Raw genomic sequence first — 18,732 nt, 5'->3', positions numbered from 1 at the left:
CAAGCAATTTCACAATCCCTTGAGGTTCTCCTTCCGTTCTGCCCTCTGGGTTTAACACTCCACCCTTGGAGTTATCCTTCCTTTTTCATAAAACATACCACATGTTTTCAGCTGAGTAGTTTTATCAGTCGTTTCTTGCCTGAAGAATTTTGGGGATCTGACAGCCTTTGTGTATTTTGTTTTCTCTTTCTTAGTCCTAACTTGCAGCATTTTTGCTGGTATGAAATTCTCAAGAACCTAACAGCATCATGATTTTAGCCCAGTGAGACCCATGTCAGACTTCTAACCTATAGGGCTGTGATATAATAAAATTGTGTTGTTTGAAGCCACTAAGTTTGTGGTAATTTATTACTACAGCAGTAGAAAACTATTACAATTGGATTTAGCAGTACGAAAGTCATTAGTGATATTGACAACAGCTATTTCAGGGAAATGAGAAATGGAGGCCTGTTTAGAAGAGATTTGAAAGTGAAGGGGAGAAAAACAATTGGAGAGAGTGTATATAGACCACATTTGAGGTTTTCCACACATTCTGTACTTTCTTACCTCTGTCTCAGCTCATTGTCTTTTTTCACTGGGTTCTTTCTATCCTACTTCTACCCCATTCGTATGGTTAATTCCTATTATTAAGCATCCCTTACTTTCTTAGTCTGGATTAGCTCTTTCTACTTTGGGTTCCTATCACCTGGACACTTGCTATGTTATGTAATATAAGCTCTTCCCCCCACTAAACTCCTTTGGATGCTCAGCACAGAGCAGAGTGCTTAGTTGCAATAGATGTCAATAAATGCTTATTGAATTAGTAAGTATTTTGGGGACTCTTGTACATTGATAAATTAAACAATTATAAAATATACACTACTAGTCTATGAAGTTTATTATTTCTGTCCTTTAGTTACAGTTCAGTAGTTAGGCTTCTCTCCAAATATTTGGTAAGATAAGCAGAAAGGCTAACCCACAGAACAAATACCCATCAAATTTCAATCACATTCTAGCTTCAGCACATAAAGGCTATTTATTTAGGTGAAAGCTCTTCCCCAGGGAAATATTTGTAGATCATCATCCTAAGTTTCAAAAGTAAATTTTGAAGTAAGTCCTAAGTTATGGCTTTCCTTGGAAATAAGAAAAAAAAAGCATATTTATAAAACTGAATATGAAGCCATGTAAATTTCAGGAAAGAAAGTGCTAGGAGATGCTCTAAACATTTGAAAGCTTCAGCACACCTGCATCGAAAACTTAAACACACATAGCCGTAGGAACTAGAAACTTCAACCAATTACAATAATCAGGAAGCAGAATTTACCCAAATAAACAGAAAACATGATTTAAGTTTTAAGGTGTTATAGAATTTTACTTCCTTGAACTTAATTCATTTGTAAACTTTTTCACTTATTCCTATAAATTCTCTATACTTCCTCTCAGCAATCCACCCCTTCAGTAGACAAAATATCCTGTGGCTTCAGAAACCACATTGTTCAGGTAATTTTTCCTGCTCACTCACCATGCACCAATTCCCACACTTTGTCTTTTTATTATCTGATAGGCACTGAAATTTGCTTTGAGCAAGCAGCTTCATTTTACATAATTAGAAGTCTTTCATCTTGCAGCTACACCCATTTGAAACACTCTAGAACAAGGAAGAAAACAAGTGGTGTTTCTGAATGGCCAGGAACACTCTCACAAAGACCAGACTCTACAGCCCATAGAAATGATTCTTTGGAGAGTGCCTCAGGCTCTCACCAAAGTCTGCTTACTTTGATGTATCTATTTATTAATATATCTGAGAATATAAATGATGCCATAAAACAATAATATTCATGATGTGATGATCTTGAGTCATAAGTAAAGTTAACTTGTGTTCTGTAAATTAGAATAAATTGGAACAGGAAGTGGGCGGTTCATCACTGGAAGAGTTTCATCCAAAATAGATGGAATAGGAAAAATTTGAGCACTTAAGAGATTGCCTTCATCAGTTTACAAAATACATTTTTGTGGAATATGTCATTCCAAATGATACACAACAAAATTTCATTGGATCCACCAGCAGTACTGTGTGATTTTTAATTTACTTTACTTTTGTAATTAATTGTGTTTGTACACTAGTTGGAAGATAGCTGAAGAAATCCTAGGGCATCACAGAACCTACTGGGGTCCACATGATGCAAAGGCTATAGAAAGAAAGTCTGGCTAATGAGTCAAATTAGCTTAATTGACTGAATTCAGATCATTTAGGTTCGTATCATTACTGTCACTGATGAGCTGTGTGAACTTTGCCAAACTGTGTAACTGCTCTGCTTCAAAAGCTATCTAATCCAACTGTTTCCCAATGTAGGAATTCCCTGATAATCATTTAATGTTTGTATGGAAAGTTCATGGAAAGGAACCAACTCTTTAGGAGTTTTTCTTTTGTGGCATGGTTCTGCTGATTTCATCCATTCACCTTAGCATACGTTTTAGAGCAATAGAGAATAAAAATGCCCACTGTCTAAGGCATACAGACAGTGTTCCAAGTAATGCATGACACACCTTGCGTGTATCATTGATAATCCTTATAATAACCCTACAGAATTGATATTTTTAACTCTGTTTTAGAGATTAAAAACAATTGAGGCATAGAAGGCCAAAGATCTTTTCTGAGGTCATACAATGATTATGTTTAAAAATGGTGAAGTGTTTTTTTTATCAGTAATAGCCCTTTAAGATACTTGGAAGCATATAACTAGCTTTCTGTAAACTCTTTCTTTACCACAGCAGACAATTCCTCAGCTATTCATTATATGTTATGAGGAGTGCATTTCCTGTTACCCTTCCATGAATGTTTAGAAAATTTTTAATATTGCTATGAAGTGTGACACCCAGGTATAAATACTCTTCTCTAGATATTGCTTATCGTGATTTAGTTATTACTCTGTTACATATCCTAAGACATTTATTTTTGTAGCTGTATCAAAATCTTGAGTAACGTTCAACTAGAGATCAACTAAGGCAATCCAGCTGTTTATTCCGTCATAATAAATATGCTACCAAGCCTGATCTCTCCCATCTTGTACACATGCAGAGTGTTTGTCCATTAGTTTGTTTTTTTTATTCATAGCATGTCTATTAATTTTGTTTTATGGGTTTCATCTCAGTGTTCTGCCTTGTCAAGATCATTTTGAATCTTAATTGTGTCATCCAACACATTAGTCCTGCCTTTCAACTTACTGTTATTTGCAAATTTGATAACCATCTTTTCCATGCCTTTGACCAGGATGTTGATAAAAATATTGAACAGAAAAGGGGGCAAAGATATAATTCTGTAGAATGCTACTAGCAACATTTTAATTAATGATGCTCCATCTAAATATATAATGGTCAGGTAATACAAAATAATGCAGCTTTGTTTGTACAGTATTTCATAGTTTCAAAACCCTATGTGTATCTACTATTATGATCTACTCCAGTCATAACTACCTAACTGGGTAGACAGAGAAATTAGATTCAAGGATAACAGGTGAAGGGGGAGCTGTAAGTGCCTGCTGTGTGCTGGGATTTTAGGGGCTTTGGAAAGACAGTTTCTTCTTCCTAAGTTCCTCCTTGTTCAATTCGTTGCCATGAAGAATTCAAAGGAATTTTATTCTTGTGACTTAAGTATAGTAGAAATTTGTGAGCTATTAAAAATGTCAGTCTTTTGTGTTTTTTTCTCCATAGCACTTCTCACCATACTGTGTATTTTACTTACTCTTTATTTTCTATCCCACTAGAAGGCAGTCTCCATAGCACAGATTTTTTTTTTTTGTCTGTTTTGCTCACCACTATTTCCTAGCACCCAGAACACATAGTACCTGCTTATAATAGATTCTCAAAACCTTATAAATAATAAAAAAATCTTTAAGGCTTACAAGTCTATCAAGTTTTCATAAGTGTGTTTTAGGTCCTGCAGTACAAGTTTCAATAAATTCAGCTGCATCAAGGCAGTGAATGTCTGTAGACTAGACAAATGTGAGCTCTCTGCTACTGAGCTCTGCCGTCACCTCTTGTGTCCTCTGTCACCCTCCTGCTGCTCTGACCCAAGATGTGGGGGCGGGTGCTTCCCCCATCTTCTCCAAGTTTCCTAGCACTTTCTTCATGTGGCCCATGTCTAAGTCTGTCTCTACATTAGAGTCCCAGTTCATGCTTGTCTTCAAGTGACCAGTCTAGTTTTCCAGATTTTGTGAAATGAAAAACACCTCCCTGAGGCAGAAGTCACAGATATTGAAAGCCTGCCTTCAGTTCTCATTATTGCTTATTTGCATTCTTTGTAGATTAGATTCCTTAACAGGGGCACACATCTTATCTACTTGGTATCTCAATGTGTTGCTTGCCTGCAGCTTCACTGCAGATGCCATAAGCTCCCAGGCCAAAATGAAGATGCCTTAAGTTCTGGGCTCAGTTAGGTCTGACCAAGCCCTTGTCCCTCTCAGAATCTGTCCTCTCTTATATTCTTCTGCAGTGATCCCAAGGTATTGTAGACAGGGACATAGAGGCAGGAAATGCGAGGTCACTGATAGCTGGAAGCTAAGACATTTAAAAGCCAACTGTGCCTATCACTTGGTTTTGCACAGAAGGCCCCTACTTATATTATTACTGAAATAGTTTGTATATGCACCCCTTCAGATATGATGGGGAAATAAAATAGATGCAAAACACACACAATTTTTTTTTCTCTTTTTTTAGGCTGGAGAGAGAAGTGACCTAATTATTGTTTTTAACTACTTGACGGATTGTGTCCATCTGTTTTTCTCCTCCACCAAGAATAGAACTAGAGGAAGCAGGCTTAATCTGTAGCCTGAGCCTTGTAGTTTAAACATAAAGGAGAATTTCCTGACAGTGAGTAGTGGATTATGGAATTTGTTTCTTATGAGATTTAGATTTCCATCTGGTTGGGGTATGTTTGATGCAGTTGTCTCTGAAAGTGGCAGAAGTGGGTGTATATGTAGGTTAAATGACCTCTCAAAGATTCTTATTACTAAGAATGTATGATTACTTTAAAAAAAGAACCATAATAGCTTCATGCTTTCCTAATATTTTTAGTGTAGATAATATGAATTTTTAATTTGTTGGGGGAGTGCTTTTAAAAATAACTTGAAATATGAGTGTTCAGCCACTTCTAGAGTGTAGGAGGGCAGCTCTTTGAATTTTGAAACAATTGAACATGGTTTACTAAAATGTATTTCTGGACTTGCCCTAGATGAAATAGTTATTTATTAAATTGTATTTTATATTTCTAAAATTGAGTTTGAATTTCGAATGGATATTTTTTATGTGAAAGTATTTGGGCTAGACAATCAATAATAGCAAACTAATGCCCGTTGTATTTGCCCATGAGCATAAAAAAAGCTTTATAGACCTTGTAATTAATCATAGTTACTGAACTAGTCCAATGATAGATAATGATAAGAGAAATAAAAACAACCCAGTGACTGAATTATGCAATACGGTTATCTGAAACATATGATGTAGCTAGATAATGACTGAAGTAGAAATAAACGATAAGCATAGATAAGGAAGAAAGAATCTCAATAGAAAATGTAAAATATTAAAGACTGATAATTAAGAAACTTTATGATAGGGGAAATACTGATAACCACTTTAAAAAAAAATTTAATTCCAGTGTAGTTAACATCTAGTATTATAACTTGGGATGTACTGTATGGTGACTAACATAACATTAAAAAAAAATTTTATAAAAAACCAAACATATAGTATTATATTAGTTTCAGATATACAATGTAGTGATTCAGTAAGTCCATGTATTACTCAGTGCTCATTGATGTAGATGTACTCTTAATCCTCTTCACCTGTTTCACCCATCCCCCCACCCACCTCACCTCTGGTAACCATGTTCTTTATAGTTAAGAGTCTGTTTTTTTGGCTTGTCTTTTTTTCTTTCCTTTGTTTGTTTTGCTTCTTAAATTCCACATACGAGTGAAATCATATGGTATTTGTCTTTCTCTGACTGATTTATTTTGCTTAGCATTATGCTCTCTAGATCCATCCATGTTGTTGCAAGTGGCAAGATTTCATTCTTTTATTTTCATGGCTGAAGAATATTCCAGTGAGTGTGTGTGTGTGTGTGTGTGTGTGTGTGTGTGTGTGTATATACAGCACATCTTCTTTATCCATTCCTCTTGACTTGGACTATGGACACTTGACTGCCTCCATAATTTGGCTATTGTAAATAATGCTACAGTAAACAAAGGGGTGTGTATATCCTTTTGAATTAGTGTTTTCATATTCTTTGGGTAAATACCCATACTGCAATTACTGGATTGTAGAGTAGTTCTATTTCTAAATTTTTGAGGAACCTACATACTGTTTTCTACAGTGTCTGCACCAGTTTGCATTTCTACCAACAGTGTACTTGGGTTTCTTTTTCTCCACTTCCTCACCAACACTTATTGTTTCTTGTGCTTTTGATTTTAGCCATTCTGACAGGTGTGACATCTCACTGTAGTTGTGATTTGCATTTCCCTGATGATGAATCATGTTAAGCATCTTTTTATGTGTCTGTTGGTTGATTGATAACCACTTTTAACTGCACTGAGAAATCTGTGTGCCTTTCAAGTTAGAAGATGACTGCTATATTTACTTTCTTGATTCTGTTTGAAAATCGATTTGTATAAATGGAAAAAGAATAATTTATAGCAACAACATTTTAATGCTTTTATTAACAAACTTTGAAAGAACACCAAAATTATGCTAAAGGGATTATGTCAGATGTGGATATTTTTATAATAATTTAGACAATGTGAATTAATCTTCAGGTTGGATTATTCTTTCTTAAATATACAAAAGAATGCAAAAGGCTCTTTAGACATATCTAGAACAAGTCACATTGTTAGGGATTTTACCGGAGTGATATTTTCCCTTCTCCCTAGCTTGGTTTTAAAAAAGGAAAATGATTTAGAAATCTGTCAGTCAGGCCATGTAGAACAAACGAATATCTTCCTAAAGAATAGAAATTAAAGTTTGAGGAATCTCTTAGGTACTATATAAGTGTGGAAAATACTCTAAGAGTTTCACAATTCCAGGCAGCATTAGTGAGTAGCACGTGGAAGTCATAACTCCTAAGTGACTGAAGTTCATGTCACCATGGGAATTATATTACTTTTGCCTTCCTTTTCTGACAGGCTTCTTCCTATTTACTCAGTCTTCTCTTTGTCATTTCCCAGGTCCCAATATGATTATATGTAGCCTGTGTTTTACTTTACTCAATATGAATAGGATTTTATTCAATATCTTGGGTAGATCTATATATTCTCCGCTGTAAATGTTGTCTTTTTTTTCAGTACAGGTAGCACATTGAGAGGATGTGGCAGGTACTTTGGATTTATATGAGATTAGAAAATTTTAGAGGTAACGTTGTAGGGAGGTCTTACCTCATGTGCTTGAGATATGAGTGATTTGGGTGAGGGACTCACACTGAGAAATCATCCTGTATCACTAAAAAATAATCTTATTAAGTCATATTTAAATATGTTAACAAAGTAGATTTTAGCTTTAAAAAGATGAGGTAAGAAAGACTTTTGAGAATGAATCTGTTAGTTACAAGGTCCATTATTACGTAAACTCAAAACTAGGAAAAGCTATGAAGATTTTAATACCTTTCAGTGTACTGTTAGTTGTTCATCTTATAAAATTTATTTTTCTTTTTTTCTTGGGCCCATGGGTCACACAACTAGAAAGTACATTACCCAGTCTCCTTTGCTACGAATGCTGTATGACAAAGTTCCCTGACAGGTAAAATGAGGGGAAGTGATGTGTGCAACTTTGCCCTCACGTACTTGCTCTGGGTTTACCCCCTTGTCATGTTCTGTGAGCTAGAACAGAGATATACTCAAGACCCAGCTTGACCATGGAATGAGGACTATGCCTTAGGATATGATAGAGAAAAGGTAAAAGGAACAATTAATAATTGCTTGATAACTGAATGGAATGGAACCCTGCTACCAAGATGGCCACTCACTTTGGAAGGTGTGGGAGACAGAAATAAGGCTTACTTTTTATTTTTTTAAAGATTTTATTTATTTATTTATTTGACAGAGAGAGAGACAGCCAGTGAGAGAGGGAACACAAGCAGGGGGAGTGGGAGAGGAAGAAGCAGGTTCCCAGCGGAGCAGGGAGCCCGATGTGGGGCTCGGTCCCAGGAGTCTGGGATCGTGCCCTGGGTGGAAGGCATATGCCTAACAATTGAGCCACCCAGGCGCCCCTACTTTTTAGTTTTTAATTTAAAATTTTTAAAATTGTTTTTATTTATTTTTTAAGGGGGAATCTGGCTTTATCATTTTTTTTCTTTTTATTGATATATTTTCAGTTTTGATGTGGCCTCTTCTTACATTTAACTGTGGGAAGTCTGTTCTGTCAGTCTTTGGGTCATTTTCTGGGTTATTTACACTAATGTGGGTATTATCTAGATGTACTTATGGGCCAAGGTGAGCACTTATGGGCCAAGGTGAGCTTGGGATTCTCCTATTCTGCTTTCTTCCCTGGAAGTTCCAAGGCTTACTTTTTTTAACCTGTTGTTTTTAGTACAGAAGCTTATTTGTTATCTAAACTGTAATACCTCATAGACAAATATTTCAAACCAAGAAAAAATGTAATGGCGAGATGTTAAATAGTTTTGATCATAAGATGAGAATTAATAAAAAATGTTTTAAATTATACTCATGTTTATGTTTTTAACACTTTACCCTTTTCTCTTCCTTTTCACTGCCCCCAACAGACTGTCCTGTATGGATTATAGAAACAAACCTTTTTGCTTTCTGGTTTCTGGGAGGGTTTGACCAATAGGGAGTTTTGGCAAATGATCAGAGAGAGGTAGGTGATGAGGCATTTACTTCTCTCGTTGCTTCCATGTAAGGAAGGGTGCCTTGGGCTGTTTTCATTACTCTAGCTGGAGGTAACTCTTCTTTCAAGACAGCCTCCCCTCCATGAGTCTCTCCTGTTCTTTCAGTAACTACTCCCTCTCCTGTCCCTTTGAAGTTAATGAACCTGGGTTATAGAACCATCCGTTGTGGTTCTCCTCGCCCTGTCAACACCTTTATGAATAGTCACTTTGTAATTAAATTCTCCCTGAATTATCTTGAGTGTTCCATCTGTTTCCTGTTGGGAACCTAACTAAAACACTATTTGTGTGTCATTCTTTTTAGGTATAATGTTATCTGAATGTTAGGAAATTATTCTATGATCAACTTGAAATTGCTTTATTTTCATGAAGACATTATTATAATTAAATAGAAATTGGATGGAAATCATGTAATTTATGTTCTAGGTAGCTAAACCTATTTAACCACAATTATTTTATAGTGAAAATCTGACTTAGAGTCTTGTTTCTTTATTTCCAGAAGTTTACTGAAATTACAGAATAGTTGGGAGAAAGCAACCAAACAGAAACAAAGACTACCAGAGCATTGAAATGAATCTATTGTAGGAAGTGATAGCTCCTGTCCCTTAATAGCTCATGGAAGCTGGCTGTAGAGATAGTACCTTCAGGAAAATGGTCGTATACCACAGTCCTCAAATTCTGTGGAACAAAAAACAGTTATGCAGTGGGTTTTAACAGCCGTTAACATTGGATTAGTCAAAATGCTTTCATTCTGAAATGAGAGAAACCCAATTAGATAATTAGCTTCTTAACTAGGTTTAACAAAAGGTAATTCCTTTGCTTATATAACTGGGAAGTCTAAGGATCAATGTCAAGGCATCATGGGTCTAGACATTGCTTCTTTCTGGTTTCTTCTCTTTAGTTTGTTCTGTGTATTAACCTCATTCTGAGGCAGGCTTTTTCTATATGTGAGGAAAGGTGGCTGCTGATAGTCTTAACAAAATGTGCATGTTTGTAGCATGTGATCCCATGGGATTAGAGACCCTTTCCCTTTCTGAGTTGATATATCAGATCTTAGGGGGACTGTGATTGGTTCCACCTGAATCAAGTTCCCAGTTCTCAACTGTTGCTTATGGGGGATGTCATAGTTTGAATGATAGCGTGGTTGGCCACAGGACTCTTCTCGTTCATGTTGCCAGACCTGTGGCCAAAAAACATCATGTACCATGATTGATAGCCCTCTAGAATTATGAAATTGAGGAAGAATCAGCGTCTTAATGTCAATGTTAAAAACAAAAAACAAAAAAACCAAAGAAAAAAAACCTAAAACAGTTACTCTATAGAAATGAAGTTGAATGTCCTCATGTTTGAAAAAGAAGTTAATGTTTTGGATATCTACTTCCTGTAATGGTAGACTTGGTAATTTCAATCAACTTTGACTCTCAAGAAAATGAAAATATGAAATAAAATATTTAAAATTACCCATTAAAGCATCAAATATTTAATAAGTTAGAGAAGGATTTCTGAAACAAAATCCCGGAAAAAGTGAGGATTCAGAGAAGCAAGAGCAGCACTTGAAACTGGTTTCATCCAAAGGACATTTGCTTCTCTTAGAATCTAGAAGTGGTATTGCTGGATCATATCATAATTCTAGTTTTAAATATTTGGGGAACTGCGGTACTGTTTTCCATGGTGGCTGAAACATTTTACATTCTCACCAACAGTGTACAAGAGTTCCAATTTCTTCACATCTTTGCCAATATTTGTTATTTTCTGTCTTTTGATACTAGCCATCCTAGTGGATGTGAGGTTATAGTTCGATTTATCATCTACAGATTGAGATTGAGAAGGAGGCACGTGCCATTTATTGGTTGGTTTGAGAGCTTGTAAAAATATTTTCAGTTAGACAACTTCCCAAGGTAGTTTCATAGGCTTCATTCCAGACTTCTCTTCCTAATGCATTTTTGTTATTCTCCAAGCAACTGTAATGTTATAAAATTGTTGAAAAGTCTCATCTTCTAATTACTTTTCCCCCTCTTTTCCCTGGCCATGAATCTACCAGGAACCTCAACTCAAACTTACTATAGCAAAATTAAAATCATTGTGTACACACACGCTGACATGGATTAATAGTGGGTATAGGGATGGTTCCCTCAAAGCAAAAATAAGTTACTATTATAAGAAAGGGCAGATGATTGATGGTAAGTAAAATCAACCAAGGTCTACACTATACTGTTCAGAGAGATTTTCTTTCTTCTCCACTGCCTTAAGCACTTACCCTTTTCAAAAATTTCAAGTTGAAAGTGAATAACATTTTCCATTGGATAAAAGATTAAGAAATTGATATAGCATTAGAGGCTTTCTAGAAATCTACTCCTGAGAACAGTTATGTAGAATGGCCTTGTGGAAAATTTGCCTTCTCATGTTCCTTTATTATTTGATAATAGAAAGAAAACAAGATAACCCTTACACCAAATTCTGCTTAACAAAGAATGATGCCATAGTAACAGCAAGATATAGAGTATCAAGACTTGAAAGTTTTTTACTGGACCAATCTAACTCTGAAGGGTGTTAAAATCGATCTCTTTCATCTCTTTCAAGAAAATACTGAAAGTAGTTCCACTTTCATATGCTTAAGGTAGGAGAGAGTAGAGCAAATTATAGTCCCAAAGCTTCAGTTCTCCTCCTCTATAATAACTACTGAAGAAGGGAACAGCTGGAATTTTTAAGGGACATCTTTTTTTCCCATTGTTGAATTCTGTGAAATGAAGCAATTAAGAGAGTTGGTTAATTCTATTTCTTTAAAAAAATGTGCGATTAGTTTTTCCCCATTTTCTAATATACAAGCTGTCCCAGAAATAAGGAGCTACAGATACTGTTCTTCACTTAAGGAAAGAGTTGTTTTCCAACAACAAACTTTATTTTTCTCTTTGGGGAGTTTTCAAATATAAGTAATTATTGTTGTTGGTACCCCATCATCACAAAAATACTGATCGTTTGAAATTCTTAAGAACAGGTTTAGGAATTTTGATCATACTAGTTATTTCAAAGTAGATACAAAAGAGAGGTAAATTATTATAAAATTGTATTTTCTACTCGAAGTGTCTGAAAAGCAGTATTTAATGCTTTTCTGTGATTTGAAATAAGTGAGGAGGCTTAATGTTTCAGCTAAATGAAGGATGATCACATTTGTGGGCATATTTCCAGCACATTTCTAGAGGACAAGCTGTAGAGCATAAAAGAGTGTGGCAGATAACTCAGAAGTGAAACTGAAGATGTAAAGATGGAATGGTGTACAAACTTCTATTTTTACCTACATGAAAACTGCACATTAGTGAGCCAGTTTTCTAGAGATTAATAGGATAGAGCTGTTAACCTTGAGCTGTCCAAGGAGGGACAGGATGGGGTTCTTATTGAGCGAATGGAAGAAAACAGAGTCATAAGCACTAATTAAAAATAAGGTGAGAGGCTCAACATTTTTTCTGGAGGGGTTTTCTCAGGAAAGATCTGAGAAAATCTGAAAAGAGTCTAAAACTTTTTTAAGGTTGAAGAGAGAATGAGGAACAGGGGTGGGATTATTTGGGATAGGGAAGGGAGAAAAAAAATGGGCCCAACTGCCCTATGCACCGAAGATTTAGGTAACTATAGTGATTTATTTTTTATGAGGTTTCCTCTGAATGGATTAGTACATGAAGGACCAGTGAACATTCTTTCATAATTTGCCTTTGCCTCTCTTAGAAAAAAAGTAGAAGCAGATTGGGAGTTTTGATATAGCATTTTTTTAAAAATAAAAAATTGTTAGAATGTCATGACTTTTCATAACTTTACATGTTTCTTAGCTTAATTGATCTCTCATTTTTAAAAAAGATTTTATTTATTTATTTGAGAGAGTGAGAGATAGCGAGAGAGAGCACAAGTGGGGAGGAGAGGGAGAAGCATGCTCCCCAGTGAGCAGGGAGGCAGATGTGGGGCTCCATCCCAGGACCCTAGGATTATGACCTGAGCCAAAGACACTCGATGGACTGGCACCCCTAGATCTCTCATTTTATTTCTGGGATTCAAAGAAGATAAAAAGGATCAGCATAAAAATAGATTGCCTTTTTTTTCATTTAGAAGTTACTTATTCACAGAGAAAAATGTTTAAAAAAATCTCTAATGAAGAATTCAGATGTTTTTCAAGAAAAGGTTATATCCTATTATATTACCCACATATCATAATGATTTCCTCATAGGATGACCCCAGTATTTAACACTCACAATTGCACTGCTTTTTCTCAACCCGTAAATGTATCTTGTGGACTGCATGAAGTAGTGAGAACTGTGTGGACGGTCATTTTATGAGCCCCATCTTGTGCTGGGGCTAAGCACAAGATGGGGCTCATAAAATTTCAAAATGTGAGTGAAGAGTGGTTAAGTCTTTTAAATTCACCAAGGAGTAAGTAAGTTGGAGTTGATAAATTATTTATACAACTCAAATGAAGTCTTGCAGCTTTATAGTAAAAAACTATTTCGTATGGGTAGAACTTAAAAGTCCTAGTAAATCCATTTTACCACTGTAATTGCTTCTGAAAACCAGACTCTTGCTAAAAAACTACGTAACTGTGTGGAACTTAAGAAGCCCGACCTTGTCACTGAACCCAGCACTTCTCTGAAACTGAGGAGGGTGCTTCATACTAGAAGGAAGTTCAGTTTTGGTCCTAAGAATTTGAAATGCAATAAACAAATTAAAATTACTTATAATCAGTCTTTCCGCAATCTAGCATACACATGATAGCTTATGCTTTTTTCCCCTCATTTCTAATGCAATTGTCTAGTTTAACACACATGACATAAAACACAAAACAATAAAACCACATTATCTTCTGCTTTTTCTGCTTTCTTGATAGTTACAGCTTCCTATGGTTAAAAGGAAATTAGGGGTTAAAGAAGGTGATTGGAATTAATGTAGGCAGGTTTTATTCTCCATCTGGCTTTAGCAGAGATCAAAGGAGATGAATGTCCAGCCATTAGCAAGCAATTAAAAACCATTGTCCCACACAGGAATTTTTGTCCTTGTTTCTCCATGTATATCATCAAGAACTCTTTATTTTTTTGTCTGTCTTGTCCTCATCTTAACTTCACCTATTCCCAAATGCTGAGTGTAAGGAATTTTCAATGTAGTTCTCCATGTTGGTTTGGAAACCCTTTTTGGTGGACAGTTCTGCTGCCTCTTGAGGGAGGTTTGGGAGGAGGAACTGAAGAAATGATGAAGAGCAACTCATTTTTTGGTCTTCACTAGATGATTGACAGTCGTCAGTTATTGTGTGGTTACTTTTTCTCCTTGAACCAATCAGAGTTCCACTGGTGGTTATTTGTGATTTGGAGTCTTATCTTTCCATCCTTTCTGAACCTTTAGCCAGCTTTTAATACTAAAACAAACAAACAAACAAACAAATTTTAAGGGTAAAAACTTAGATTTAATTATACTCTCTTAACTAATATTCTAATGCGTGCTGTCTATACCCCTAATATGCAGTGATTTTTGTTTTCAGGAGTTAGTCATCAAAATTGATAGGCATCTATTCTATTAATGGTTAAGGACAATCTTACCGAACTTTGAGAAGTAGGTATAATTGATCTTCGGTGCCTCTCTGTCCAGTTTTGATTTTGACTGACCCCTTTTCTTCTCTTAGTACTCCTTCTACATGGTCAGGACAGTCTTCAGTTTTCTCAAAGGCCATGCCCCAGCTCCCACCCTTCCACAGACACTGGTATTTTTCTTCAACAGTATTTCTGAAGGTTTTTCAAATCTTTCCAGACCTTCTTTTCCTTTAGTCAATCAAAGGTTTTTTTGTTGTTGTTGTTGTTTACCTCTCTCATACCTTCTTGTCCTATAAATTACTGCTTAATCTGTTAACAAATTTAAAGTAAGTGCTAAAGACTGATACAATAAAACAGTTAAGAATTTTACGTAAAGGAGTTCGTGTTTTGTGAATTTCAGGCCTCTGTCAGAGCCTGTGAGAAAGATTTTTTGTATAAGATTTTTCCTATTAAATCTAATTAGATCATATCCACCTTCAAATGAACAACAGAGAGGGGAAAAATGCCCTGAGAACAGTCCAAGTAGTACCTGAAGGACTACCTTTATTGACCTCTGTGGATGTCACAGGTAACCTTCTCTCTTACCATTGCTTTTCCTCTCTCATCACCTTGGAGACTTCAAAGGCTGCAGAACATGATTAGGATGTTATGTGTGGCCTTCCATGGGGAATTTTCTCTTCTATTTTGAATGTGTTTATGCTATGTCAACCGCAGTGGCCAAATCCTCTTCAGGGCTAGCATGTAGTTTTTCATGAACAGGATTTTCTTTTGTAATTAGACCAGATCAGTATGACATAGATTAATGGGTAGTTTTAATAAAATAGTTTCAGTTCTTCACTTGTAATTTTAGATGGAAGTGTTCTACTTAAGACTATGAATAGGTCAGGAACGTAATCTGTTCAACTTTTCTGTATAGCGTTCCTCATTATGGCTAAGTATAAGAGGCCATTTAAAACATACTACTTGAGGAAGAGACTAAGAATCAATTATTTCTGTACCTGATTTTGTGTTTTATATTTTAAAGGACTATGATTTAAGTGTTGTAAGTACTGGGAACTTGAAAATTGCTTTATTATCATTTTTGACCTTATTACAAAATCTAGGTTCACAGTAGCATAACGATTAAGTGATTTTCACCTTTGTGAACACAAAGACATAAGTAAAACAGTTTTTATTAACATAAAATTCATGCTGTATTAATTTGCCACATAGGCATTCATAATACACAAAGGCTGACTAGTTCTTGACGTCAAAGGAATTATAGTTACAATGCTCCACACACACACACACACAAAGAGAAAACTGGACAGTGTTATGTGCATGTTTATGATTTAAAATTTTTATTTTTTCCTAATGCAGCAAATGAAATTCAGTTATAATTTACTGAAGCCTATTGCCTTGGGGCTTAGAACATTCTTAATATTTAGCAAGCAGAAAAACTAAACTAAAATCATGGCTTATGAATAATGAAACAGACAAATCTACTCCCTCTGGTAAAATGGAAATAAATACTGCGCACCTTCCCAAATATTTGTTTATTTGTCCATTTTACTCACTTTTGCCCATAGGATTCAGTTTTCTTTCCCCTTCTCTTTTTAAATGGAAATGACTACAAAGTGGTCCCAGTTGAGAAGTATATTTTCAGAAATACTAAGGGTTTTATTCCATTAGTAAACATTATTGGCTGTTTGCAATTATATATTTGTTTAGTAATAAATGAATAATGTATAGTAAGGGCTAGTGGTGGTGGCCAGGCATCTGAAGTGGAGGAATATTCCCAAATTAGACTTCCTTTCCTCTCAGAAAGTGACCTAGAAACTAGGATATCTGGACTCATCAGCCTCAGGGAGGGTCAAGAGATACAAGTTGTCTCTGAAGTTTTTCTTTATATTCTATGAACAAGTCCCAACCTGGAGGCTATGTCTGATTTATGGGCTTGACTTTATTCCACCTGTCACAGAGGTGTCCTGGGGAAGCCAAGGCAGCAGATAATCCATCAGTCACCCAAAGCCTCCCTGGTTTGGAATCCCTTTCCTTAATTGTGTTTCCCAGGCTGTGTCCGTTATTATAAAGAGTCATGATTCTGGTGGCCACATTGTCTGAAAAGGCAGACTTTCAGATCTTTTTATTTTTTTCAGTTTGTACCTCTCCTGGATGGGTAGTTAGTATATATGATAGTGTTTAAATTCAGGTTATTTTGAAATACTGTGATTATGATTGTGTGAATATATTATGAATAAACTTCCTTTTGAATAGTCTTAACATTTGAATGTTGAAGATAAGAGATGAATTCAGAAACTAAATTTTTCTTTCAGGTTTATTTTTTTCTACTTGACCAATTTAATGACTCTAGAATGGCTTTAAGACAGAGCACTGGGGTCTTCAAAAGGGTCAGCTAAAAGGATAATGCTACATGTACCATCATTGGAGGGGGTAGAAAACAAGTTTTTCAGCTATTTCTGGGCTTCATGGTATAGTATCATTATTTTATTTAGAAGAATTTCCAGAGCTTGGCCACAATTAAATATATTAGTACTGTTGGCTATGTGCTTAGTGTGTTAAATACATTATTTCATTTAATATCTAAGCATTAGTTATTATTGCTACCATTTTTATGAATGGGGATTCAGAAACACGAGATGGGCTTACTAACCTCCCCGGAAGTCACATCGCTTCTAAGAAGTAGAGCCAATGCTTGATCTTGGTCTTGTGACTCTGCAGAACTTTCTCTTAACCACTGTGGTGATTGCTGATCACACCCAAAGACAAAAGGAAGTGAGTTAAACCATTGTTACTACTTCTTCCCCATGATTTGTTCTAGCTCCATTATATACAATGACTAATTCAGAGACTGAGCAAAAGTAAGCTCTTCAGTAATTTCAGTGATTCTAAAATGACACATTTTAACATCTCTTAAGTTGGGGTGCATATAATAATTGCTGAGCTTTTACGATTACTAACTACCTGGTAGTAGTTGTGACACAGTTGTCATTGCCTTAACCAATTTATTTTGCTTATATTTTCCTTTTTATGTATGCAATAGAGTGATACATTAAAGGAAATCAATGTCAAAATAAGACTAATAGAACTCTTTCTATAAATGTAAAAAAAATTTAATGATGGGAAAGCAACTTGTCAGACTTTAATTGTCAGTGAGTGTTTTTCTTTCTTACTGCGACATAAAAAAAGCGTTTAACAGCATCTTAGATTCAATGAAGTACAGTAGGTGTTATGTCTATACAATGTCTGTCCGACCTATTAGTACAGAAAAAATAGCATCAATACTACATTTCTCATTGTGCCTGCTAAGTTGTAAATTTCTTGCCTATTGTATTGTCTTTATACATCTATATCATCCAGTATAGTGTCATGCAAGTGATAGATACTGAATAGATCTATGTTGAATTGAATGTGTAATGAGACTGATTTTGTTTTCTGCATAAGGGAAATTTGAAACAAGAGTTCCAGAAATATTTTGAGCAATGTCAGCATTACTGTAATTATTGTAGAACCTCCTATGATGATGACCTCCTTGAAATATAATGCTAATTTTAATGTATTCATCATAAAGAGTGGTGGCCTCCTAGAAAGGGCACAGTTTAGGAAGTCAGGAGATTTTAATTTTAACCCTGCCACAACCTTCCTATGACATGTTAGGTAAATCACTTAACCATGTCCTGAGTCATATATAAGAATAATAATTAACAGTTCTCACAGCTGTTGAACGTGGTCAAAGTCATTGTGACTGTATCAGTGCAAAATCATTCTAAAAGCTTTAGAAAATGCTCGCAAATACAAATGCATAATCGTAAAAAAAAAAAAAAAATCTCAATCCAGGAAGCTTGAAGTTTCCAACAGAGCCAATCAGAACCAGAAGCCCCAGCTTGCTATGGCATCATGAGGACAGAGACTGTCCTACTCATTTTTAATTGGCACTATTCTTGGCATGGTGGATGTTCAGGACATTTTGTTTTATGAGGGGCTAAAATGAACACAGAGGCAGAATGAATAACTGAAACAGATTTAGGGAAATGTACAGAGATTTTTGTTCTCATAAGATTGCATAATCCTTTGACAGGAAATGTGGAGCAAGGTTTAGAGGTCAACATTTTGGGGATTATACGTGACTTAGAAAATCTTGACCCTTTGTCCTTGATCTGATACATTTGAAATTTCTGAACAGAAATGATAATATTTTGTATAGAAAGATAATCTTCTTCTGCAAACTGTGCAGATTTCCATAGGAAGAGTCGTCATATAATCAATAAGTTTTGGAAATTGGATTGTTATCAATACTTCTTAAAAAT

The sequence above is a fragment of the Ursus americanus genome, chromosome 1 (assembly GCF_024610735.1).
Source record: "Ursus americanus isolate L20-20 chromosome 1, mUrsAme1.1.p, whole genome shotgun sequence".
Lineage (NCBI taxonomy): Eukaryota > Metazoa > Chordata > Mammalia > Carnivora > Ursidae > Ursus > Ursus americanus.
Note: the sequence above shows the minus strand (reverse complement) of the source record.